Source organism: Arachis hypogaea, chromosome 17 (genome assembly GCF_003086295.3).
Source record: "Arachis hypogaea cultivar Tifrunner chromosome 17, arahy.Tifrunner.gnm2.J5K5, whole genome shotgun sequence".
Taxonomy (NCBI): domain Eukaryota; kingdom Viridiplantae; phylum Streptophyta; class Magnoliopsida; order Fabales; family Fabaceae; genus Arachis; species Arachis hypogaea.
This window is the reverse complement of record NC_092052.1, coordinates 54,613,145-54,629,068: the sequence shown is the minus strand read 5'-3', so window position 1 is coordinate 54,629,068 and position 15,924 is coordinate 54,613,145. Positions and strand designations below refer to the sequence as shown.

Sequence of the window (15,924 nt, the reverse complement as noted above, 5' to 3'; positions counted from 1 at the left end):
CTAGATATGCATGGTTCCCAACTGAAATAGGAATGGATAGTGTTTTTGTTTTTTGACCCAACTAGGAAAGGAGATTGAACCGAGTAAGAGAACGGCTCTGTTGCAAGGGCTTGGGTGGGCCTCCATCTACGGGCTATCTGTTCACCATCTTATATTGGCCCAAATTCAGACGTTACCTGTTTCTGTATAGTTTCATGTTCGATTTAAAAGACTCCAAAAAAAGAAGTCTAGAGCAAAATGAGAACTTCAAAAAACTGAATCGACAGTTTGAGACTTCATCGGCTATGAGCAAAAAAAAAAAAAAAAAAAAAAAGACTTCAACGGCTGAAAATGAAAAACAAAATATAAAAGAAAAAGAAAAAAAGAGAGTCAGAGAGACGCTCCGGCAGTGACTTGTGACTTGTGATCCCTGAAGGGACAAAAAATCCTCGAAAAAAATCAAATAAAAAAAATACAAATAATAATAACGAAAATGAGGAAAGCGATTGAGATGAGAAAACCTAGACAGATCGATCGCGTGGACGACAGAAACGAAATTTGGCAGCAAAAGTGGAGCTTTTCTGTGAGTGTCAATGCCATCATCGTATTCATATGAATGAAAAGCGCAACCACCACAACCTCCTCCTGGTGATACCGCTAATCTCCGCCGCCTCCGCCTAGTTGTCAACGTCTGCATCTAATCGGGGAGGATGGAGCTGGCACAGCTGGAAGCATTGTGCGAGAGGCTGTACAACTCACAGGACTCGGTGGAACGTGCTCATGCGGAGAACACTCTGAAAGTGTTCTCCATGAACACTGAATACATTTCCCAATGCCAGTACATTCTGGATCACGCCCTGACCCCCTACGCTTTGATGCTCGCCAGTTCCAGCTTGTTGAAACAAGTCACTGAACACAGCCTTGCCTTGAAGCTTCGCCTTGACATATGGAGCTATCTCATCAACTACCTTGCCACCAGAGGACCCGAGTTACAGCCCTTTGTCACTGCTTCCTTGATTCAACTCCTCTCTCGACTCACCAAATTTGGATGGTTTGATGACGACCGTTTCCGCGACATTGTCAAAGAATCTATGAACTTCTTGACTCAGGTCATTCATCTCAACTCATTTTGCTTTGCGTTGATATCAATTACCCTAATTCGCTCAATGAAGCTTGTTCAAGACCAAAAGAAAAAACCTATTCCACTCTTCTATTTGCCAATATAATTAATTCTCTTTTGTAATCATACTAGTTATCCGCATTCCTCCGTATGGTTTCTTCACCTTCTCGTTTATTCTTTATTTATGTTACTATCCATTTAGTTCAGAATATTCATTTACTTTGCCTATTGTAATTTTCTAATCCTGTTACTAGGTTAACCGGAGCTCAATTTTACCCTAGGAAGTTGTTCGCTTGTTCATCATAGTAACTTTTACGTCAGTGTTTCTGGAGATATTGTTCACACGCTTGTTCATCATAGTAACTTTTAGATCAGTGTTTCTGGAGATATTGTTCACATCACAATTTCTCTCTTTTATCCAGGCAACACCAGGTCATTATGCCATTGGATTGAAGATATTAAATCAGCTTATCTCTGAGATGAATCAGGTTGGATTTTAACTTCTGCTACCTGAATATGTTTGGTTCTGTAGTGAACGTTTCAATTAAATGTTGAAAGCTTGATCATATTTAGTAGGTTTGTGCTGAAATTGTTTCGTATGGTTACCTGTGTTTTTGTTCATGGAAGCCATCCAATGGTCTTTTGGAAGCTGAGTTTAGTAAGATTTTTTTCATAAGCTAAAGATGGTGTAGTGGCTAGATGGTTCTGCAAGAAAAAGAAAAGGGGGGGGGGGGGGTTGGAATTCAATGATAATATGAGTTTTACTGTCCAAGTTTCTATGGAAAGTTTTGTGAATGAACGGACTATAGATTCCTTGATATAAATCAAATGAGGAAGCTGTCTAAAAATTCATTATACTGCTCTTCATACTTGTTCTTTATATCGAAAATGTTTTGCTTCTCATTACCGAGGATGTTTTACAGAGAGCCTGAAGAAAAATTTCATCTGAAAAGTTTGTAGGGTCACTTGAAGAAGGAACTAATCCCATTTACTGTAATATTTTGTGTCGTTTCCTGGGGAAAGTGCTTGAGATTCTTGTAACCGCTATGCTTCCAAACTGTGTGAACTTCAGGGGTATAGGAGTCTTTTCCTTCCAAAACGTTTTATTTGTTTTCTTTTTCTTTCTATGATACTTATTGATGGATTTTAATATTCACATATTCCTTAACGAGTTTAAAGTGTGGCAACCTATGCATCACAAGGTCATTGTTGAACAATCTCTAGGTTTTTGCAATGTTGTCAGTTGCTTATGTTTTTCCATTGTATAAGCACTTTATAGCTTCTTTTTAAAAAAAATTTAAATTTCTTTATACTTTTTTTTTATTGTGCTCAAGTATTTTCTTCTATCCTTAATCTTGCCTCAGGCTAATGCTGGTTTGCCTGCAACAAACCATCGAAGGGTAGCTTGCTCGTTTAGAGATCAATCTCTTTATCAAATATTTCAGATATCTTTAACGTCTTTGGGTCAACTAAAGAATGATGGTAAAATGTTTATATTCTAGCTTATTTTGTTTTGCTCACCTCACTTCATTTTTTTTGTATTATCCCTTGTTATTCGTTAGTTTGAGAATTGAGATCTATATTTTGCAGTCATTAGTCAATTGCAAGAGTTGGCGCTTTCTCTTTCTTTGAAATGTTTAACCTTTGATTTTGTGGGGACATCTATTGATGAAAGTTCGGATGAGTTTGGCACAGTTCAGGTATCAACTTGTTGTAATTTATTTTTGAACATGTGTTGTTTTGAAGTCTTACATTTTGGTTATTTATTGTTGTTTACTATGTTGGCTGGCAGATTCCATCTGGTTGGAAGCCAATTTTGGAGGATTCTTCAACGCTGCAAATATTTTTTGATTACTATGCTATTACAAAGCCCCCTCTTTCAAAAGAGGTCTATATATGCATTTATTTTATTACTTCTATGATAATCAGGACTGAAAACCTCTGAACTACAATAATTGAATTCATTTTTTGGTTCTTGTGAAATTCTCTGCCACATAGGTCTTACCTGGCTATTTATAGAAATGGTTTATGGCACCCATCCTCTATTTTTCTTTTAAAAAAAAAGAAAAAAAGTTTTTATGTGTTATTATCACTGATGTTTGATGAAAATATAATTTTTCTTATTATTCCGTTGTATTTTTTTTAATAGAAAAGACGTATTTTATTGTTTTCTCAATTCTAATTATTCCAGAAAGATGATAAAATAAGCTTCTTGACTTATATATTTCTTTAAATTGTTGAAAATCTTTGGTTGTTGGTTCACCCAGTTTGCTACATTTTAACTTTATCTATTAGGGGTTAATTGGTTTAATTTCCAGGCATTGGAGTGCTTGGTGCGACTGGCTTCTATAAGGCGTTCTTTGTTTACAAATGATGCTGCTCGTTCTAAATTTTTGGCCCATTTAATGACAGGAACCAAAGTAATCCTACAAACAGGGCAAGGTGTTGTTGATTCATTGATTTTATGCTTGTATCCTAATGAGTAACTGCATAAATTACCTTTCGTTTTGTACTTTTAGGTTAAAAAAAAAAAAGAGTTCTTATCTCTTTTTTGGTTGATAATCTGTTCTATATTGGATATGAATTATCAGTAATGATAACAACTTACCTCCACATTGTCTTGTACATGTTTCTTATGAATGCATTTGTCATCATGGTAATTTATCTTTGCTTGGGTTTTGATCTTTGTGGCTTTTCAACTAATAAATCAATTATTAATTATTGGTTTAAGAAATGAGAGTTCTGATCTAATTTTCTTTACCCTACTCCTCCCAAAGCAGTGGAAAGAATAAGCTAGGAGATATGAAAATACAGTTTGCAAACAAGGGTTTTCCTAGCATATGGGACAGTTTGAATATCTTTTCCACTTCCAAATAGGTAGAAGATATGTAGGGTGATATTTTTTTTTATGTGGAGATAATAATGGAGTTATATGGGATTATCTCGAATGATTTGGGAAAATTTTGCTTCAAGCATCCTGTAAATGCCTTTATTTCTGTACTGCATAGATCGGCCTCTCACATAACAGAATTTTCTGATCAGGAGTTGTTCATACTTCATAGATGGAATTTTGCTGGACACATGGTTCTCTCTTATAAACTGCTATTCAGGAAATATGAGTTGAAATGTTGATTATATTGTACTTTATTTTAAGCCCTGGCAAATTCACATGACCAATATTTAAGACATATTTTATTTCTTCATTTTCATTTCTTTTTTTTTTTTTTTTTACTTGTTTTCCATATCTTTATTAGTTTGACCCTTGTATTGGGGAGCAGGTCTTGCAGATCATGATAATTACCATGAGTTTTGTCGTCTTCTTGGTCGGTTCAGAGTGAATTATCAGGTAGCTTTGTGTTGTTTTTCTTTTTTTTTATTACCCTTGTCCTGGATTCTAATTGGTGGCGACACACAGTACATTGGCCCAGATATGAGGTTCCCATAGTTAAGCATAGGATTTAGGGCACTCAAATTTGGTATCACTTTGAGACATTTGAATTGGTTCCTCTCTCCCCACATCAAAAATAGCACTTTTATGTTTTAATTTAGTGGGATACAACTTTTTAAAGAATTATCATTGATTCATTTTTAAGCTAATAATACTTAGCTCTTTGAAAAAACAGAAGCAGAAGCAATTTTTAGTAAAACTATATTCCAAAACTTTAATTTACTCATTATTATTATAAAGTTAAAGTACTTCTGAAATAATCTATTAGATGCAAAATACTTTTGTCTAAAACATAAAACTCTACTAAAAAAATTAAGGGAAAATATCATGTTTTCAAAAATTTATCCAAACCCCCCTTTTATAGACTTGTGGGGTTGTAAGTTTCAGTGTGCACAATTTGAATTTAAAATCATCATTTGAGAATATGCACTGTATACTCTAATTGACATATCATTTAAATTTAATGCAATTAGTATGTCTTAGAAATATAAGGTACGAATAATTATATCTTAGACAGATGTAACTACTTGTTGCTGCTTTCTATGTTACGTTCCCACTGTTTTAAGAGCTTCACTCGTGGGAAATAAAATTTCATATGTTTTATTTTGTTTTTAACTGCTTGGGGTAATGCAAGGCATTAATCTTTAGGTCTCAAGCTTTCCCTCTACTGCTTCTTCATTTATTATCAGTACTCCTCTGTTGTCGCTTAACCAAATGTGTATATCTTTTGTGGTTATCCATATTTGATTACATTCAATGTGCTTGAAAATCAATCTCAAATGTAATATCTCTTCCTGAACTGCAGCCCTAAAACTATTTGAAGAAATGCTGGAGGACTATTTAGATTTATTCTAATGAATTGTTAATTTTATAATGCTAGAAATACTTTGACAGTCAGGTTACAAAATTTGGAGAAATAACAGATATTTATACATTCAATAGTTTATAGTTTATCTAATCGGATCATCCTTGCATCTGTAACTACCTTCTCTCACCTTTAAGATGGAACTCTTCCTTTAGATAAATTCATAAAAATAAATGCTGCAGTTGTCAGAGCTTGTAAATGTGGAAGGCTATAGTGATTGGATACGTTTGGTTGCGGAGTTCACTCTCAAATCTTTACAATCATGGCAGGTTAATTACTATCTCTTTTAAGAATTTTGAAGAGAATACACAATGTGCTGTGGTTCACAAATCACATAATTTTTTGTCGTAAAGGCAAGGCCTTTTTTTATCTTTGGCATGATGGCACATAAACTTTGAAAATAAATTTGGGATGACATTCTATGAGAATTATTGCTATGACATATTTCATTTGTTACCAGAATTCCAACATAGGTTATTTGCAAGTATAATGTCTTGATTATGTTGATACCTTATTGTCAGTGGGCCAGCAATAGTGTGTACTACCTTTTAGGGCTGTGGTCTAGATTGGTGTCTTCTGTTCCATATTTGAAAGGTGATGCACCAAGCTTGCTGGATGAATTCGTTCCTAAGATTACTGAGAGTTTCATCACATCGAGGTTCAACTCTGTGCAGGTATTCCAAACTTCTTGTGCATGTTCTGCTTTGTTGCTTGCTGTGTTACTGGCCACTGTATGTATTAACATTTAGCATAATAGCTAGCTGTCAGAATGTAATTTCTTATGCCTGTTTTTTACAGGCTGGATTACCTGATGATCTTTCTGAGAACCCCTTAGACAATGCTGAACTTCTTCAGGATCAATTAGATTGCTTTCCATACCTTTGCAGATTTCAGGTATCTTATATTATCACTCTACTGCTGTACTGTTGTTATGTGAGATAATTTAATTAAAAGGTAAGTAATGAGTCGAAAGTAGGATATAAGCAAAGAAGCATAATACGACAAAGGTAAAAACCAGTATTGTCAAAAGCTGAAATGATCCTTGAACTAGTAAGAATATGATTTTTTAGTCAAGTTATATATTCATCGAAGAATAACAATATAAAACAATAAGTAAAAATGATAAGATGTACTCCCTCCCTTATGTGTCATTTTGGCTTATATTATTTGTTCCACAATATTTGTTATTATCTTTTTTCTTTTCAGAACTTATTCTTAAATTATCAATATACCCTTTATCTATAAAGTTGTTAAAATTATTCAACTATTCTCTATATTTGTTAATTAAGTTGTTTAGTAATATTATCTTTAGATTACACTTGATTTCCAGTTTCTTAATGATTGTCCATTGTGACATAAAAAAGAATGGAGCGAGTATATCTTAACTATAAATGATGGTAATAAATGATGTTACCATGTTGATACTATAATGATTGTAATTAATGGTTATGTAAGTCAATAAGTTCGACGAATGTAATTAACAAATCTCTGACAATTTAAAAATTTGGTATGTGGAATAATTTTCCATTCTTAAAACTTCTATTCCCAGAAAAAACTTCTGAGAATGACATTTTGGTGCAAATACCTGGGAATGAACCATTTTTCCTTTGGGTGGACACTAACATTCCTCAAAGTACTATATATTATTTCAAAAGTACTCCCAAAAAAGAAAGAAAAGAAAAGAAAAACATAGTGGTGACTGGTGGCAGTGGGTGGACAGCAGTGGTTGACTGGGTGCAGTTGTAGTTGATTAGTGACCGTAGTCAAGGGCTAATTTTATCTTTTTGCTTTGGCATAATCATTCATATCCATTCTCATGATTTCCCATTGCGAGGTGGTAATGACAATAGGGTGATTCATCTCTAGGAAGGTAACTTACTCAGGAATATTCTTTGAACCCCATGCCAGACATGGGAATCCAACATTCCCATGATTACATTCTTGGGAATGTGAAAAGATTCTGCATACCAGATGCTATTAGGGTTGACATTATATGAGATAAATTGACCATCAAAGAACAATTTTGCTTTGATTCCTCCAGCTTTTTATCTATGAATGTTTTGGGATTTATATTATTACTATTTACCTGAATATAATTTTTCTTCTAAAGCTCTAACATAAAAAAAAACTATTTATTATATTGATTTCTGCTACAATTTGCTGAGAAATATTTGTTCTTTAATTCCTTTGTTTTTATTTTGCAGTATGAAAGCTGTAGTTTATTTATAATAAACATAATGGAGCCAGTTCTGCAAATATATTCGGTGTGGCTATAACTTTCACTTGAGTGCGGTGATTTTATCCTTTTGTACCTTCAAAATCAAATAGTTGGGTAATTAGTTTTGGCTACTTGTTCAATGACCCAAATAGGAAAGAGCAAGAGTCCAGGCTAGTGATAACAGCGACCTTGCTGTGATTGAAGACAAACTTGCTTGGATTGTTCATATCATTGCTGCGATTCTTAAGATAAAACAATCTACTGGTTGTAGGTAAAATATTATTTTTCTTTCTTTTGTATTGCAGTTCTGAGCATTGTTCTGATTCATAGGTATGTAAATTGTTTGTACTTTTCCCCCCTATATGTAGTGTGGAGTCCCAGGAAGTTTTTGATGCTGAAATTTCGGCACGAGTCTTGCAGTTGATTAATGTAACTGACAGTGGAGTACACAGTCAGGTATACAAACGCAGTTTTTTTATGAATTGTTCTTTTTTTTTTTTTTAAAAATACTAGCATCACAATGAATACTTTGTTTGAAAATGGCACTCATATTTTGTAACTTGTATTTATCCTTTTTGTTGAATAAGGATTTATTGATTTTTCAAGCATAGTTTTCCTTCATTTCTTTTTGTTAAAGCATTTTGTTTAAGAGTTGAGCAGGGGAATGCAAATATAAAGTAGGTCAGAATAAGGCGTCCCGCGTCTTAAGATAGGATACCTTTTTGGGGGGGGGGGGTGATGTTGATAAAGGAACAAGAGGCAACTATGAATGCAATACATGTTAGAGATAGTTTGGCTCCATTCTACAATTTCTAATTAGTACAATTCAGGCATCCTTACTTTGAGTTGTCAGGACTGAAATAGGCTTTTACTCTACTTTTTTAAGTATTTAACATCGTTGTATGACAAATGATGTGCACACTTTGTACACCTCATGCACATTGTAAATCTTGGATATAAAATCATCTGTGTCAAATACCTAGTAGCTTAGACTTTTGAGAGATATGATTCAAGATGTGGTATCAGATTGTATTACTAGAAGCTCTAGTGTTCAAGTGTTCCCCCAACCCATCCAACCACCACACCACAACTAAGGATAAACTACTATTTCTATCCACGGATGATCAGAATGTTGACAAATCTATTCACGAAAAAGCAAAACTAATCTTATACCCATGAAAGATGGGATTTTCTTGACAAAACTACACAAACTCTAAAAAACCATTTAAAAAAAAAATCCCCAAATTATCCTCTAACCTAACCATACCCCAACTGTAATCTTCTTTCACCTCCAATCTCCAATCTTCTACTAGACCACTACTGTCACCACCACCAGTCCTACCTTGTGCTTCCCACGGTTCACTTCCGTGGTTCTCTACACCATCTCTACATTTTTTCTTGTTCAGTTTCTTATGCAGTAGATGTGCCTCAATTGTCTTTAACATCTTTCAAAATTTTCTGGCACGACATAATTCCAAGCTCAAACCACTCTCTATGTTAAGTGCATATAACCTGATATGAACAGATTGGTTGGTATATTAAGTTATTAACATTAACGCCCAAAGTTTACAATGCAACCACTTCGATGGGGAAAAACATTTTAACACAGTAATCTCTACCTTCTATAACTATTCTAGCTGGTCACAAAAATGAAAATCCACAATTGGTGTCGATAGCAAAAAGAAAAGCTTGATTTAGCACAACAGAAAAACCAAATTAATGTTAAATGCACTGATCTCTTTAAGCAAGAAATAATTCGCCTACCCCACGAAGCCAGAACTCTTTCTCTCGGACCTGCTCAGTCAGTGGAGCAATGGCTTTCAAGCCCTTGACATGAAGCAAAACCCTGCCTATGGATGTGCTTCTATTCGGTGAGTGGTGGTGGTGGATCGGGAATTGGAGATTGGGGTGGAGTAGAATTAGAGTTGGATTAGGTTAGGTCAGGTCAGAGGGTAATTTGAGGATTTTAAATGATTTTTTAGAGTTTGGATAGTTTTGTCAAGAGAAACCCATCTTTTATGGGTATAAGGTTAGTTTCGTTTTCTCGTGGGTAGATTTGTCAGCGCTTTGAACATTCATGGATAGAAATGGTAGTTTATCCCCCACAAATAAAATTTGAATTTCAGCACAAGCTTAGATGATCTATGCTTCAAGCTTAGGCATGTTAAATATAAAACCGTTTTCTCGTTGGTTTTATTATTTTTCCTTTTTGTTTTCCTTGATAGTGAATGTGGCTATATGCTATGCTTTGGAATTTTCTTATTTGCTCATTTTACCGCCATTTGACAGAGATATGGTGAAGTAAGCAAACAAAGACTTGATAGGGCAATTCTTACTTTCTTTCAGCATTTCCGAAAGTCTTATGTTGGGGATCAGGCCATGCATTCGTCCAAGGTTATACACTAGCAGTTACTGACAATAAGAAATAACAAAATAAATTTAGGTCCCTGTGTATTTTTGATGTATTATTTTGTGTTGCAGCAGTTATATGCCAGATTATCAGAGCTTCTTGGCCTTCACGATCATCTGTTGATGTTGAATGTGATCATTGGCAAGATTGCAACTAACCTTAAGTGCTATACAGAGGTGCATTTGTTGTGCACAAGATATGTTTGTCTTATATTTTTGAGTTCTATAGTGATTTAACACACTTTTAGTGTGTCGTTTCAGTCTGAAGAGGTCATTGATCAAACCTTGAGTCTGTTCTTGGATCTTGCATCTGGGTTAGTTTTAACTGAATCGAAGAATATTAGCAACCTCCTTTTTGTGGTTAAGACAATCCACCTAAATTTGCTGATGTACACTATCTTTTTTGACAGATATATGACTGGAAAACTACTTCTGAAGTTGGACACAGTGAAATTTATTGTTGCCAATCATACAGTAGGTTATCTATTTTCTTAGTTACTCAATTTCTATTGTATGATTTAGTATTTATCTTCCAAAATCATATAAATTGCTAGAAAAATATGGACACATTGTAGAGGGACTCGATGGCCAAATTTCTTTCTTGCTAAACGGTTTCCTCTTCACATGAGATTTCTTCCAGCTCCATCTTAAGCATTTTTCTGCATGTCTCTGCCTCAGCTTTGGTTCGATGTTGTTTTGGTAGCTCTCTAGAGGTCTGCAGATGCTTGTTTCAAAGAAGTTGCTGTTTTCGGATTGATAAAGAGTGGGCAGTCCTGCTACAATTTTACTTTCTGATGCACTATGTTATCTCTGATTTGAGCTATTCAATTCAGCCACACCTCCCCTCTTCTTTCTGTTGAAGTTCCATTCCATTTAAAATAAAATAAAATATAACTACAAATTACTTTAGTCTTTGAGGCAATCGACAATAATGTTGCATTCTTATCTTTTCTTAATGTGTTTATTTTGCTTCTTTGTGCTCATAATTTTCTATTTTTTCTTGCATAGAAGTAGATTCCTCTACGTATTTGTTCTAATTCTTATTAAAATTTTTCAGAGAGAACACTTTCCATTTTTAGAAGCCAAGAGATGTTCTCGCAGCAGAACGACTTTCTATTACACTATTGGCTGGCTGATTTTCATGGAGGATAGCCCTGTGAAATTTAAATCTTCAATGGATCCACTCCAGCAGGTACTTTATCACAAATACTCGTAATATGCTTGCATATTCAGTTTTCATCTCAGTATCTAATTCATTCTTGATGAGTCAATGCTGATTCAATTGTAGCCATTTCTACTATCCTCTAGGTTATTCGTGAGTGCAGTATAAGAAGTAATAATTCTTTTGTTATTTTATTTAACTAATTATGGCATCTAGCTTAATTTTTTTCTTATAATTAATTGGTTAAGCCTTTGTGTTCTGGGTGAAGACAGCATATGTTGCTTTGTGTTTCAGGTTTTTCTCAGTTTGGAATCAACTCCTGATTCTATGTTTCGAACAGATGCTGTCAAGTTTGCACTTGTTGGTTTGATGCGGGACCTTAGAGGAATTGCAATGGCTACAAATAGGTTGGTACTTGTGCTTGTTCTATTATTTAAGATGAGGAAAGCAAATAAAACTGACCTGTTTGTTTTTCCTAGCCGCCGAACTTATGGCCTTCTATTTGATTGGTTGTACCCTGTGCACATGCCTCTACTTTTAAAAGGCATCTCGCATTGGACAGACACCCCAGAGGTAATGGAGCATACTTGCAATTTTGGTACCTTAATGCATATTAAATGGTTAGTTTTAGTACTCTCATTCTACAGATGCTAGTGTAGCACAGGAATTACTACATAATATCATAACGTGGACTATTTTCTGTTTGCCAATCTCGTTGACAGCAACTGTCTTCTTTTTTCCCTTTTTGTCATATTTTTTTAAACTTTTATACATTTGATCAGCTAGACATGTAATGGTGGTTTTGGACACACTTAAGCATCTAGTTTCCTGTCATGACTCATGTATGGTTTTAGTGTTAGCATTATTAGGCACAAAAGAAGTAAGTAGTTATAGTGTTCATAATTATATGTATCCAAGGAGATGATCTTAGCTTTTATGGGAGGCCAGGAGCTCCACAAATGACCGTGGCTGTGTTCATACGGAAGGCACAGCCATTTGGTGTAGCTCTTCTGGAGGTTCACTGATGCAAATGTGGCTGCTGCTTCTGACTCTTGCTTTGAGGTTATTTCTTGGTGATAATGGTGTATTAGACTATTGGCATTTCTCAAATTGGAATGAGATTTGCAATTATATTTTTAGCAGTCTATTACCAATATTTTCTTAATAGAAAGATGTTTGGCCTGGGTTGATATAGAATAAAGAGCATTGTGCTGGTCAGTCTACAGAGAATCAAACTTAGATCATGGGCAAAACATCTATATGCAAATAATGAGTGTTTAACTGCTAATCTGGCTTTGCTAATCACAGTCCTTGGTGAAAGAACTGTAGTTGTACTTGCAAGTCTATCCCTGCCTATTTATCTAAAGCCGTTGGAATTTTTGGATTGGAATTGTTAGGAACTGGTATTAGTAAAGGAAATGGAAGAATCAAGTACTGTATACTAATGGAGCTTATCTGGAATTAGTGTGTGAAAGTGAAACTAGAGAAATAAGGATAGTTGCATGTATTAATTAGCAAAGAATGTTGATGTGTTGTGGAGCTTTTGAGATGCTCAGGTATCTACTAATGAATTTCACCAAGTTGAACTCCCCCCTCATGCCTCACACCCCTCATACATGTATTCCTCTCATAGCTGCATTCTGTTCATTCCTTTGTTAACTTCTTCCATATACTTTGACTTTGGTCATGGGTCATATGTGGAGGGTCCTATTTCTTTGATAGAAATTAATGCAAGAGAAAAGGGAAATTAGTGGATGGATAAAAAGATCCTAAAAATGGAAAATAACAACACAGGAAGCAGGAAAAACTCAACAATACAGCAAATTTGCAGAAGGTTTCTGCTTAAACAGAGATATCACCTCCCTTGAAACAGCTTGGACTACTGAGCCAAAGTCATAAACTCAACCATATCCAATATTGGGTTTAGGACAAGATGTACTTGTATGATGGGATTGTCTTGCTCCAGATAAATGTGGAAAAGGATTGAAAAGACTTCATGTTTGATGTTTCCACCAATTTTTTTTCCTTAATTTCTGCACCAAAACTATTATAAAGATACAGCACTCCCATTGTGTTTCTTCTGGATATCATGCATTCAGATTTGGTGATGCTACTAATAGAAATGTAAATCAATAATATAACCGAATTGGATATTATTTTTCTTTTCTTTTTTATTTTTTGTTTTGTTTTGTTTTTGTTTATTTTACCCCTTTTCTTTCTTTGAATGTTCATAATCCCCCCAACCCCCACCGGCCCTCCGGGCTGATGAGGCTTGCTTGTTTCTTCAGGTTACCACCCCATTGTTGAAGTTCATGGCCGAGTTTGTGCTAAATAAAGCTCAACGTTTGACATTTGACTCTTCTTCTCCCAATGGCATACTTCTCTTCCGAGAAGTCAGTAAACTGATTGTTGCTTATGGATCAAGGGTTTTGTCTCTTCCCAATGCTGCTGATATATATACATACAAGTACAAAGGAATATGGATATGTTTGACAATTCTGGCAAGAGGTGAAACCCACTCTTTTGGTTCTTCTTATTCTCATCCATGGTTTAGTTTTCCACCTTAATTTTATTGGCTGTGCTTGGAAGTTACAGTAACGTCATTTTTTTTGTTATATAACTTAACGAGTTCTTTGAATGATTTTTTTGAATGTCTATTTTCACTAGCAAATCTACATTCATATCTCTCTAAATGTACTTAGTTTGACATGATTTCTTTGGTATATTGACTACATACTTGGGACGGTGAATAAATTACATCCTCCATCCTATTATCTAACTGAACAATACTAAGTTCCATCCTATTATCTAACTGAACAACAAATACCAAGTTGCCTACATTTTTTCTACCCCACAAAAGATGGAAAAAGTTACGACACTATTTTCCAATATGCTCTACTTAACATGGCTTCAACTTCCAACTGAACTTGGCAAAAAAATTATGATAACTCTTGCAATGAAACTAAGAAAGAAATTCTGTGGCATGTGGGCCTTGGGTTGTCTTGGTTTCTAACTGTCCTGAAACTCTAAATTAATGGTATTGCAGTGAGGCCTAAATCCTTAATGGTATTGTATTTTGCCAAATGACAGCCCTTTCAGGAAATTATGTCAACTTGGAGTATTTGAATTATATGGTGACAGAGCACTGTCTGATGCACTAGATGCTTCTCTAAAGATGACACTGTCAATTCCTTTGTCCGATATATTGGCTTATCGAAAGGTATGAGAACTATTTTCTGTCCTTTATTATAATTTATATTCCGTATTCTTCATATTATATTTTAGTGCATGACGATGGGTATAAAAACAAAGATTCGTGTATAATTAATAATTAAAGGAATTATACCAAACATTTTTAAGGTGAATCTTACATAGTTTTTGGTTTTATGCAGCTAACAAGAGCATATTTTGCCTTACTGGAGGTTTTGTTCAACAGCCACCTTACTTTCATATTAAACTTGGACACAAACACTTTCATGCATATAGTTGGGTCCCTTGAATCTGGACTTAAAGGCCTGGATACGAGTATCTCATCACAGGTTATGGCTTGCTATTTCTTATTTGCATCCTTTTTCTTTAGAGTATCTCATTTTATTTCCTGTTTCTTTTGGTTTCTCAAGGATTAGGATTTAAATTACTTCTCTATGAACATATTTTATGATTAGACAAGTTTTTCTTTTACATGTAGCTGACTCTACCTTTTGGAGAAGGCTATGCAATTGTTTTTTGCTTTCTTGTGAGGTTGCTAATCTTTTCAATTTCCGGTCACAGTGTGCGTCTGCTGTTGATAATTTGGCTGCTTTCTATTTTAACAACATCACTGTGGGAGAGGCTCCAACCTTACCTGCATCTGTCAATCTTGCTCGTCACATTGCAGAGTGTCCCAATCTATTTCCAGAAGTATGATTTCTTTTCTTATTTTATTTACTACTCTTTACTAGTTTAAAAGTGTAAAATGTTTGCTCTAAAAGTTTGATTGAACATATTTCTGGTCTGTTGGAGTAATGTCTTCAATACTCTACTTTGCACATTCAATGATAACCATCAATGTTCGACCATTGAATAACTGATTTGTAATGCTTAATATAAATTATTTCCTGGCTCCCCCCCCCCCCCACAAAAAAAAAAAAAAAACTAGCATTTTAGTTTATGCTCATTTTATTATTTTTTCCTCCTATGTATGTAGGAGTGGGGAAGCATTTTTTTAAATATATTTTGACTTGGAATCTATCTTCTGCATACTCAGATTTTGAAGACCCTTTTTGAGATAATTTTGTTTGAAGATTGTAGCAACCAGTGGAGCCTGAGCAGGCCAATGTTGAGCTTGATACTTATTAGTGAGCAGGTACTCAAGCTTGTAAATCTCACTTCTATTTCATTATTGTTGTTTTGAAATTTAAACACAATAATTTAATTCATATTCACACTTACTATATTAGACTTGCATGTATCTATTTTTGGTTTAATTACTCTGTTGGTCAATATAGTTTTATCAAATTCGCAATTAGGTCTTATTTTTTTTCTTTCAATTGGGTCCTGCACTACTTTGAATTTTGTAATTACGTCTTTGTCAGTATAAAAAATGTTAATGAAATATTTCTTCAGAACTTGAAGGTACCCACAATTAGAACCTAATTAAATCTTGACTACATGTTTTTTGGGAAGAATAACCCGTTAATTTTAGCGTTTTGATACGGAAAGACTTAATTACAAAATTAAAAGT

At 34.5% G+C, this 15,924-nt stretch overlaps 1 pseudogene across 1 annotated transcript; it reads left to right on the top strand.

The window, feature by feature from the left end:
- The first annotated feature begins 232 nt into the window (after nt 1–232).
- LOC112764782 (uncharacterized) lies at nt 233–15,546 on the top strand (annotated as a pseudogene). Its single transcript, XR_011875259.1, is given in 25 exon segments — nt 233–1,088; nt 1,522–1,587; nt 2,464–2,581; nt 2,690–2,799; nt 2,892–2,987; nt 3,418–3,541; nt 4,378–4,445; nt 5,595–5,681; nt 5,934–6,086; nt 6,211–6,306; nt 7,617–7,676; nt 7,783–7,901; nt 7,999–8,086; nt 9,920–10,024; nt 10,112–10,216; nt 10,301–10,353; nt 10,450–10,513; nt 11,097–11,231; nt 11,496–11,608; nt 11,681–11,774; nt 13,490–13,709; nt 14,292–14,421; nt 14,594–14,740; nt 14,973–15,101; nt 15,448–15,546. The product of XR_011875259.1 is annotated as an uncharacterized protein (transcript).
- Nucleotides 15,547–15,924: the final 378 nt, after the last annotated feature.